The sequence below is a fragment of the Erinaceus europaeus genome, chromosome 9 (genome assembly GCF_950295315.1).
Source record: "Erinaceus europaeus chromosome 9, mEriEur2.1, whole genome shotgun sequence".
NCBI classification, from domain to species: domain Eukaryota; kingdom Metazoa; phylum Chordata; class Mammalia; order Eulipotyphla; family Erinaceidae; genus Erinaceus; species Erinaceus europaeus.
This window is the reverse complement of record NC_080170.1, coordinates 17,229,724-17,241,359: the sequence shown is the minus strand read 5'-3', so window position 1 is coordinate 17,241,359 and position 11,636 is coordinate 17,229,724.

The following is an 11,636-nucleotide window of genomic DNA, read 5'->3' as shown; positions in this document are numbered from 1 at the left end:
TGACATTTTTGACAGACAAATGAAATACTCAATGATGATTCCTTTTTACACTCTTGAGCTTGACTACTAAGAGTATAAGTCAACAGTTGCATTTTCAGTGCTCAAAATAGAAGTGTTAGTGGTTTTCCCTTGGTCATGGAATGCCCTGTCCATCTTCCAACACATTCTGATTCTACTTATTTATTCGGACTTAGTGTTTGCAGAAAGGAATTCCCACTGATTTTTTCCCATGTTCATTTTGTAACCTGACACCTTATTCTATTTCCAAATAATTCTCATAAGCTTTTGCTGGATTAATTAGGGTTTTCTTTGTATCCTATCACATCATATGCAGATAGTCACAGTTTGACTTCTTCTTTTCCAGTCAATGTCTTTAATTCGTTCCTCTGGCCTGATTGACATTGCAAGAAATTCCAACATTATGTGGAATAATAACAATCATAGGAAACGTACATCCTTACTATCTGCCCTAAGTGGAAATGCTTTCAGTTTCTCACAATGTAGTATGAAGTTGCCTATTGGTTTGTTGTATATGGACACCACTAAGTTAAGGAAAATTCCATCTATTTCATTTTTGAAGTTCTGATTATGAAAGGATGTTGGGTTTTATCTAAGGCTTTATCTACATCTGTTGAGATAATCATGTGGTTACAGTTTTATTATTTTTTAATTGATGCAATAGATCATATTGACTTATTTACATATACTGAACCAAAGTTCTGAAAAGTTGGTTTGAAACATGCAGACAAGTAGAATTGAACCACTACACACACACACCACACACACACACACACATATGCAAATAAACTTTAAATGGATTGCGGACCTAGGTTTTAGGCCAGAATCTATCAAGGACTTAGAGGAAAATATTGGCAGAACATACTTCCATCTAAAGTTTATAGGCATCTTCTGTAATACAAATCCAATTGCCAGAGAAAGACTAAAGCAAAGAGCAACAAGCATAACAACAACAAAAGGGACTCCCTAAAATGAAAAGCTTCTACACAGCAAAGGGAAGCACCTCCCCAACAAAGCGACTCCTTTCAGAAGAGGACATGATCTTTGCAGGCCATACATCAGACAAAAGACTCATAATAAATTATATCAAGAGCTCCCCAAATTCAGCAAAGAACAAAGAACCTCCTAACAGATGAGGAGGACTGAATGTCAGGAACATCAAGGACTAGGCAGCACTTGCATGTCAGGGGTAGGAAAACAGGCTTGCTGAAGCCTGTATATTAGACAAGCAGGGAAAAAGGTGAGGGTTTCACAGATTTCGTCATGACTCTTGGCATGGCTGCACAGTCACAAGGTCAGAGAGATCAAAGCAAGGCCCTTAGCTTATCAAGTTGGATCAGAGTGTCTGCAAGAGCCGGCTCCTCCCTAGTAAGCCAGAGTGTGACTAGCAGGACTGAACTGGTGCTTAGGCCTGTGGCCCGTGAGCTGCAGTAGCTCACTGCTGGGGTGTGATCCTCTAGTTGGCCTGACTTGGGGGCTTGGAGGGCAGTGATCTGTCAGTGGACCTGGATGCATCTTCGGCTTGTCTCTGAGTTCCTTTGAAGCTTACCAGAGAACAGAGAGAAGTGGGCTGTGATCTGTCTGCATGACTTCGCTGCTTCCTGCAGAAACCTGTCTCAGTGTTTTGACCAATTCCATTGTCAGTCAACCTGAAAATGGTGGATGGGTGCAGCATGATAGAACTGCATTTTCTGTGAGGAAATCTCTCCCTAGGCTCCCTAGGAGGCAGCAATTCTAGAATGGTAAGCACAAAAAGGTCACCACTCGCTGAAGGCTCAGATGCCACTACTATTATGATTGTGTCAGTGTAGTTTCTCAGAGGACAGCCAGCTTTGTGAACACTCATAGGCTGTCTTCAAAGAAGTGCCTGATTATGGTGTGGATGTCCTGTCAGAAGTGATCTGCTGAGTGTTTCTCGGAGTCAAGTCAGACTGCGAAGCACAGATGGACAGGTGGCTGTAGCCTGTGAGCTCATGTCTCGATAACACCAAGCCTCATCAGAGTTTCTCTAGTTTCAGGTCCCTTCCAACTGAAATACTGGATTGAACAATTGTCCACAGTCTTTCATTCCTTTTATAACCTCAGGTTGCCCTGGACGTGGAAAGCACTATTAGATAAGTTGATATGTGAGGGAGAGGCTATGTCTGCAGGAAGTGAGCTCACAGTTCTCATGCCTGGTGTGAGTAGAACATGGAACCCCTGTAACCAGGCGGGTACACTGGCCCCTACCCAGTTCATTTCACTGGAATCTTTCCTGCGTGAAAATGTTCTCATGCTGTTTTCCCAGTTTCTGGAGAAATAGGCACCAGAATACCCCTGAACAGAGTCCAGAAAGAAATTGCTTTTTAAATTGGATATTATGTCTTCCTTGCTGTGCCTGCACTCAGGTAAAACTGTGTGTCCTAGAGTAATCCGGATCAGGATTCCTCTCTGAGCTCTCCAAGGACAGCTTCCCTTGCAGTTCTCTCTCTCTCTCTCTCTCTCTCTCTGTGTGTGTGTGTGTGTGTGTGTGTGTGTGTGTGTGTGTGTGTGCATCTGTATGTCTATGTGTCTGTTTAGGGGCTGGGTGTGGGGAGGAAAATCCCATGAGGACTGTTGAGGTGAGGCCGAGGCAGGTGGTGGTTGAACCCACGGTCTTTCATGATCATTGCCCAAGACAGGAGGGTAGGATTGAAGCAGTGCTCTGGAGCCTCTAGATGAGCTTATGGAGCCCAGGCCCTCAAGCTGCCAATTTCCCTCCTTGGTGTGAGTGTGTCTGGAGTGGAATGATGGAGCTCTGAGTGAGAACCAGCAGGGACAGCCAGATGGGCTGCAGGCTCTGTGCCTGGCTCCAGGCAGTGAGGTAGGAGCTGCTCTGTGGGGATATCTACTCCATGTTCTTCGGTCAAGGCAGGTGCAGGTTGCAGGTGCCTCTATCCGCCTTCCTCCCTCTCTTCCTTCTCCTTTTTGATTTCTCTTTGCCCTTCAACTCAACCAAGAAATGGGAGACATGGCCAGTAGTAGGTATGGATTTCTGTCATGCTGCCACTGACTCCACACTGATAACACTGGTGGCAAGAAAACATTGAGAGAAGTGGTCCGGGAGGTGGCGCAGTCGTAAAGCTTGGACTCTCAAACATGAGGTCCCGAGTTTGATCACTGGCAGCACATGTGCCAGAGTCATGTCTAGTTCTTTCTCTCTCCTCCTATCTTTCTCATAAAAATAAAATCTTAAAAAAAGAAAATTGAGACAGAGAGAGAGAGAGAGAAGAGACAGAGATTTCCTCAGGCTAATTAGTTTGTGTATATTTAGTTTGTAGTTGACTAGAGATGGACCTGCTCTAATGTGCTGTCTGCTGTCTTCTGTAGGCAGAGGAGGAGGAGGAGGAGGTGTGTGTACCCTCCAGCCTGTGTGTGGAGCAGCCGAAGGTAGTTGCTCAGGCCAAGGGTGAGCCCAGAGTTTATGTGGAGCAGCTGGCTGGCCAGGAGGCCCCCATCCTCCAAGAGGTACCTGGTCCCTTCTCTGATCTCACTGGGGATGTGATTTGGGTGGTGGTTTATTCTGAATCCCGTTTACCATGTTCTCATGTCACTGCATTTTGGTTGATGAAGTCCTTCTGAGTCCTGTTCAGTGCAATTTCCCCTGAGATTAGGAGGCTGCTGCAATGACACCCTCATGCAGGGCTGTGAAATCCCTACTTGCCATTTCCCTCCAGTCTGTCAGATGTTCACTGTCATCCTCTGTCAGTGCTTTCAACAGCAGGGATTAGAGTGTGTCTGAATGTAGATTTTACTCACATTATTGGCAATGGAAATGGCTCCAAGACCTGCTATGTTGTGATGTTTTTCTCTGACTGAGGAGAATGAGGAAGAGCATCTAAAGAAACTTGTTTGCCTGCAGGTGGAGCAGCTGAAACGAAAGGAGGAGGAGGAGGAGGAGCAGGAGGAGCAGGATGAGGAGGAAAAACCTGAGTGTGTGAGGTTGGAGGAGTTATTGCTGGAGGAAGAAGAGGAGGAAGAGGAGGTGGTGTGTAGGGCGAAGGAAGAGGAGGAGGAAGAGAAAATGGTGTGGATGGTATTGGAAGAGGAGCAGGAGAAGGAGAAGGAGCAGGAAGAGGCAGAGGAGGAGGAGGCGGAGGAGGAGGAGGAGGAAGAAGAAGAAGAAGAAGAAGAGAAAATGGTGTGGATGTTGTTGGAGCGGGAGGAGGCAGAAGAGAAAATGTTATGGATGGTATCAGAGGAAGAGGAGGAGGAGCTGGAGGAGGAAGAGTAGGAGGAGGAAGAAGAGGAGGAGGAAGAAGAAGAGAAAATGGTTTGGATGGTATTGGAGGAGCAAGGGGAAGAGGAGGAGGAGGAGTTGGAAGAGGAAGAGGAAGAGGAGGTAGAAGAGGAAGAGGAGGAGGAGATAGAAGAGGAGGAGGTTAAAGAGGAAGAGGAGGAGGAGGAGATGGAGGAGGAGGAGGAGATGGAGGAGGAGATGGAGGACATTGAAGAGGAAGAGGAGGAACTCATGAATAACATCAAAGAAGACCAGCCAGTGGTGGTGGCGGAGCATGTCAAAGTAAAGGATGCTTGCACAGGGATCGACGAATATTTTTTAACAGCTTCGGAAGAGGAATTTTCTAGCGAGGTGAGTGACAAATTGACTGGAAGGAGGGGCCTGTGCTCATGGGGCTGCCCTGCTTGCTGGGGGAAGCTCATGTGGAGTTTGGATGACGGTCTGTGCAGTACCTTCTCCACAACTGTTCTTACACCTCTGGTTTGTCAAGTGTACAAATATCTAAATCTGTGACCAGCCTGCTATGCTGAGAGTCTCTGCTTCTGAGATGGTAAAAATGTTAACAGGGTTTTGTTTTTTTCTTTTGAGCTTCTATGAATATTTCTGGGTGGGTCACACAGATACTTGCTTAGAGGAGGTGCAGAGGGAACACGCTGAACAAAGGTTTTTCTTCAACTTCGATAGACACATGTGTCTGAGCTTCCAGCAGCCAAGGCAGCAGTGGCTCACCAAAAAGAAGTAGCAGAGTTCTCCAGTGCAAGCTTTTTTCTTAAAGAAAGCACCAGCTAGATGATCTGATGGAGGCTGATGCTTTCCTCTCTGTTAGCAGGATGAAGAACACTACCTCAATTCAGACTCTGAAGACACCGAATCCTCGGAGGGCCAGGTAGATGCAGAGAACCTACTCTGGCTTCTCTCCCTCCTGGAGGAACGAGACCCCCTGGTGGAGGTTGTGACCACACTCAAGATTTCCTCCATTTATGAGGTGATGCCGGGGTTTCCTTTATGGATTGTGATTTAATTTTGCCTTGTTCCTAGACCTTGTTCACAGTGGCTCTTATACAGGTTCACTTCAGCCCGTGAGGTAGCTCAAATTTTCTTTAAGGTTGTTTTTGAGGGATACTGACTAACTCTCCCACGTATCTTTTTCTTATTTATATTTACACAAAGGCCAAATATCTTACTTAGAGAGAAGTTAGATCATTTGCATTTTGTGTCTATTTACAAGTAATGTATTTACTGGGGAGAGAGAGAAATATCAAGAGGAAAGAGAGATTTAAAGAAGCAAAGAGTAGGATACCTGCAGCATTTGATACCTTTTGTAAAACTTCCTCTCACAGCTGGGGATCAAGGATTTCAACCTGTGTCATGGACCATGGGAATGTATGGGCTCTTACTGGTATGCCACCATCCCACAGCCTGTTTTGCAACACCCTGAGATTTCATTTTCCCCGAAATCATTTCCCTCCATGGAGAGAGGGATTTCTTTGAGTTCTAGACCCATCAAGTCTGTTTAGGAGTCTCAGGAATGCCCGATTAGTGCCCCAGCTGGAGGAACAGCCTGATAGTGACTAAAGAGTCATCGTGAAAATATGCCAGTCTGTTGCCCATATTCAGCTTTTGCAGTCCTTGCTTTGCTAAGGTTAGCTTTGGCGTGAGTGAGAGAGCTGTAATAGGAAGTAGGTGATGAGGGTATCTAAGTCTATGTGGACACTATTTCATTATACACTTGATACTGACTCACTACAGACTATTGTGTATTTTTGCCTTTAGGTCTATATTTTGCCCTAATTTATGAATACATGTTAATATATGCTCAATCTGGTAGGCCCTGGCCTATATCTAGCTTTTGGTATGTCATTAGGAAGTGAAGCTCCTGGAATGGACGTAGAGAATACAATGAAAGCAAAGGTCTCACCCGAGTGATGAGGGTGAAGGGTTGGCAATCCATGCCTTATGTCTCTGTACCAAGTCTGAGGTGAAGCATGCAGAGATGGTACTCATTGCATTGATCAGGTTGGAATCGGTGGATGCAATATCATTTAGCCTCATTGGAGAGAAGCATGCAGGGAAGTGAGCCCCACCCAGAGGTATCAGGATTGGGAGAAACATAGGCTCTGTAGAAGAAAGGGAGATTCCTGTTGTCCTAGGGTTTAAGAAGACTACCCTATGGTTTTGTTAATTTATCCTCTCTTAAATAATTTTTTTTTAAAAAGAAGACAATAGTTATTTATTGCAATAATCACATTGTTTGGCAAATGGGTAAACTTTGAAAAATCCCTTTGTTTGGATTTGCTATATCATACACACCAGCACCATAATTTATTGCCTTTGACATTATTTGCATATAGCTATGCTACCAGCTTCTTTTGTTCTCCCTGGACAAAGCTTATAAGAGAGTCAACCTATCAAAGACTCCTCCTATGTATTCAAAAGACGCAGTCTGTGCCCTAAATAGTTTGAGACATCCAATCAACTTTCCCCTCTCAGACTAATTAAATAGTGATTTAAATGACTACAAATTGATAGGAGTGTACATAACACAATTCCCACCCCCCCCCAAAAGTCAGTGTCACATCCTCTCGCTCTGCTCACCCCCCAGTCTCATGAAGTTGAAGATCCACCCTCACCCTCCACTCAGGGCTTTTACTTTAGTGCCCTACTACAAATTTAGTCAGATCTTGATTTGAGTTTCCCTTTCTGTTCTTCTTTCTCAACTTCTGTTTATGAGTGGGATCATCCCATACTCGTCTTTATCTTTTTGACTTAGCTGACTTAACATAATTTCTTCTGGCTTCATGCAAGATGGGTCAGAGTAGGTGTGTTGACTATTGTTTATAGCTGCATAGTATTCCACTGTGTATGTAGACCACAGCTTTCTCAGCCATTCATCTGTTGTTGGGTACTTGGGTTGCTTCCAGGATGTAGCTCTTATGAATTGTGCTGCTAGGAACATAGGTGTACACATATCTTTTTGGCTGGGTGTTATGGTGTCCATCGGGTATGTCCCCAGCAGAAGGATTACTCGGTCATATGGAAGGTCCATGTCTAGCCTTGTGAGAGTGCTCCAGACTGCTCTCCAGAGAGGCTGGACCAATTTACAATCCCACCCGTAGTGCAGAAACGTTCCACTGTCCCCACACTCTACTCTCTCCAGCATTTGTTGCTGCTGTCCTTTTTGATGTATGCCATTCTCACAGGAGTGAGGTAGTATCTCAATGATGTCTTTATTTGCATTTCCCTGACAATCAGAAACCTGGAGCTATTTTTCATATGTTTGTTAGCATTTTGGATGATCTCTGTCGTGAATCTTTTGTTCTTATTCTCTGCCCACTTTTTAACGGGGTCATTTGCTTTTGTGGTGCTAAGTTTGCTCAGCTCTTTGTATACTTTGGTGATTAGTCTCTTGTCTGATGTTTGCATGTGATGATCTTCTCCCATGGTGAGGAGTCTCTTTGTTTGTGTGATAGTTTCTTTGGCTGTGCAGAAACTTTTCAATTGGATGTATTCCTACTGGTTTGTTTCTGCTTTAGTCTTCCTTGCAGTTGGCTTGGTTTCATCAAAGATATCCTTGAGGTCTAGGTAGGAAAGTGTTCCACCAATGCTTTCCTCTAAGTGTCTGATAGTTTCTGGTCTAACGCTCAGGCCCTTGATTCATTTGGAGTTGATTTCTGTTTCTGGGGAGATAAGGTGGTTCAATTTCATTCTTCTGCATGTTACAACCCTGTTTGCCCAGCACCATTTATTGAAGTGAGTCTTCTTCCTCCATGTAATCCTTTGGGCCCCCCCCCCTTTCAAAGATTAGATGTCCATAGTTGTGGGGGTTAGTTCTGGGCTTTCAATTCTGTTCCACTAGTCTGTGTGCCTATTTTTGTTCCAGTACCAGGCAATTCTGATGATGATGGCCTTATAATATAGCTTGAGATATGGCAGTGTGATGCCTCCATTTCTATTTCTTTTCCTAAGATTGTTAAGGCAATTCTAGGTGTTTTCTGGTTCCAGATAAATGACTGTAGTTTTTTTTAATAGTATTTTGTTTTTTTAATATTTATTTTATTTATTTATTCCCTTTTGTTGCCTTGTTGTTTTATTGTTGTAGTTATTATTGTTGTTGTCGTTGTTGGATGGGACAGAGAGAAATGGAGAGAGGAGGGGAAGACAGAGAGGAGGAGAGAAAGATAGACACCTGCAGACCTGCTTCACCACCTGTGAAGCGGCTCCCCTGCAGTTGAGGAGCAGGCCTCGAACCGGGAATCTTATGCTGGTCCTTGTGCTTTGTGCCACCAGATCTTAACCGCTGCGCTACAGCCCGACTCCCCATGACTGTTGTTTTTATCCTATTCTCTTAAGAGGAAGTATGGTGTAACTTTTCTGGACATTGCATTACATTTGTATATGGCTCTAGGGAGAATATTCATTTTGAATATATTGAGTCTTCCAATCCATGAGCATGGGCTGTCTTTCTATTTCTTGGTATCAGTGTCTATTTCCTTGAATAGGGACTCATAGTCATAAAGATGAAAGCTCATCTGGGAACCTGCTAGGACCAGCTCTCCAAGCCTTGGGGAGTGGTTATCTGGTGGAGGGGAGGGATGGCTTCATAAATAATCAGAAAATGTCTTTTCTTTTTCCTCCATTTCCTAACCCAACTAGAGTCACAGGACCCCTCCTTGGTGTCACAGGTTGGACTTCTTGTTCACCGTCCTGCTCACAGCCCCATATCCTACCTTATCCGGCCCCTGATGTAAGAGCCCATACCAGCAGCTGCCTCCAAGTCACCATCTTGGCTCCGCCCATTTCTCTCCTTTTCTCACAACCCATTCCCCATTGATTTCTGGCTGTCTCTATCAAATAAATAGGAAAATACAATTTTAAACATTTGTAATTTACATGTTTATATCATGATGCCTTCTTTTTCATTGTTAAGTGTTTTGAATAGAGAGAAATGATTGACACCAAGACACAAAGTATAGCTTACAGGAAAATTCAAATCATTGGAGCCAGGCGGAGGCACATCTGCATAAGCACACACATTACAGTATGCATGATTCCAGGTTCAAACGCCTGATCCCCACCGGAAAGGGGAAAGCTTCACGAATGGTGGGGCAGTTCTGCAGGTGTCTCTGTCCCACCTTATCTCCCCTTCCCCTCTCAATTCCTCCCTTCTCTATCTAATAATAAATAAAAACCCTTTAAATAGTTAAAAAAGAAAAGAAAATTCATATCATTTACCTATCCAAAGCTCTGCGTAGCACCCACCCTCTTCCTGGCACTGCACTGTGAGCTCCAGATGTCTGTTTTGTCCATCACTCTCACAGACATCCTGTGGGATTTGACTGAGATTGTCACCCCAGCTCACAGACCAACAGGAGCTGGCCTCGAGGTCATGCACTGCACCAAGGTGACATGACATAGCAGCCACTACTAAGTGCACAGGCAGGAACTGGATCTCAAAGGTGAAGAAAGCGTATTTTGACTCCTAACAGAATTCAGTCATGATAGACTGTAATATGTCCTTTACTTAGCAGGACTGATGTTTTTTTTGCTGTTGTGTTTATTTAATGTATCTGTCAAATGGAAAATATCAACAAAAATATAGGATAAGAGGGGTAAAGATTCCACATATTTCCCACTACCAGAGTTCTGTTTCCCGTCCCCTCCATTGGAAGCTTTCCTATTCTTTATGTCTCTTTGACATAAAACATTTCTCATTATTTTATGTGGAGACTACTTTTGGACCATTAGACTGAGCAAGTTAAATTCACCTCTTAGACCTCTGATAAGTGATGCCCAGGTTTGAACTTGATTAAATTACCAATCCTGTACTCTAGACTGGATGAAATTTCCAGCAGGAAGTTCATTTGTCTGAAAACATCTCCAAGGACTCTTCTGTAAATCAGATCTCTTTGGTAGGAGGTGGTAGGTGTTTTTGTATGTAGAAATCAATCCTGTGAAGGTACTTTTTCTTGGAAACATAGATTCAGAAGCAGCCACGAAAGCTGTCATGCATGTCCTTGAAGGATTCACTAGAAGAATGTGCCTTGATTTCATTCTCGTCCGTTGAAATGGGACTGCCCAGAAGATCACTAACACCGTGATGCTTTGCTCTGATCTTGTAGACTGAAGAGGAACGAGGACCACCAAGGCGACGTGGGGAGGTACATAAAGGACTGTCCTTCTCCTTTCTCCTTCAGAACAGACACACTGGCATGCAGTTAGAATTATCCATCACTGCACGCAGAATTGCAGAGAGGGTGCGTTTCTTTCTTTGGTGATGTATGGGGGAGCAGAGGTGTTCATTTTGAGGGAGATTTAGTTCCTGTATCTGGTTTCCCATTGACCATAACTCTGGGCATTCAGGGTTGAGGGAGTTTGAACAGAGGTTATGCAAAAGGCTCCAATGACCCAGCTTCAAAGCCCTGAATTAGTTAAACAAACAAAAATACTTAATGGTAAATCATTCTTTACTTGTGTGAAAAAACAAACAAGATTATCAAAAATAATTTTATCCTGTTACAGTAGTTTTGAATACACACACACACACACACACACACACACACACACACAGGTTTACACAGCTCACCTTCTTGTATATGGTGCTGTGTTTGGACTTGGAACTTAGGTATGTTCTTCAGGTTAGGTCTTTGCCACAGCACTGATCTATCTCCTTGGTTGAAAATTTATTATGAGACTTCTTTGAACATATTAAGGAAAGCACTGTGCCCTGTGATAGTTGCACATTGATATCAATATGAAGAACATAGACATGCATTCTTAGAATGAAAAGTTGCCATACATTAGTTCTTCCATCCACAATGATTTCATGTCTGCAGCATATATTTTATGTGTTGTATTAAATGGGCATGAGTGGGAAGTGTTTTGACTTCTGTTCTATTTTTGTAGACTGAGAATGCAAGTCTTGAAGACACTCCAGATGAGGAAGGACCAACATTTCCTCTGGCACTGCCAGCATGCCCTCACGAGGGTGACAAGCGGGATGAAAATCATCCTGCGTAATAAAAAGGACAACTCTACAACCCAAATAAGTAAATTTAATGAGTCAGTGTCTTCATTTAAAGTTTTAGATAAAGAGAGAAATGGAGAAATGAAGGAAGTGGCATCATCACTACTTATGGAATTCCTGGAAATATGAAGCTGACTTGTTCTCTGAATTTGACTGTTTAAAGATAATTGCTCCACTCAGCAATATCCCTATTAGTATAGATGTGATTATTTGATTGCCAATAACAATTGCTAATAATATAGATCATGCATTAATTCTTATAAGAAGAATATAAAAACTATTCTCATAAGTATAATTATAGTGGCAGTATCGACGTGTCCATCTTTGAGAGATTAA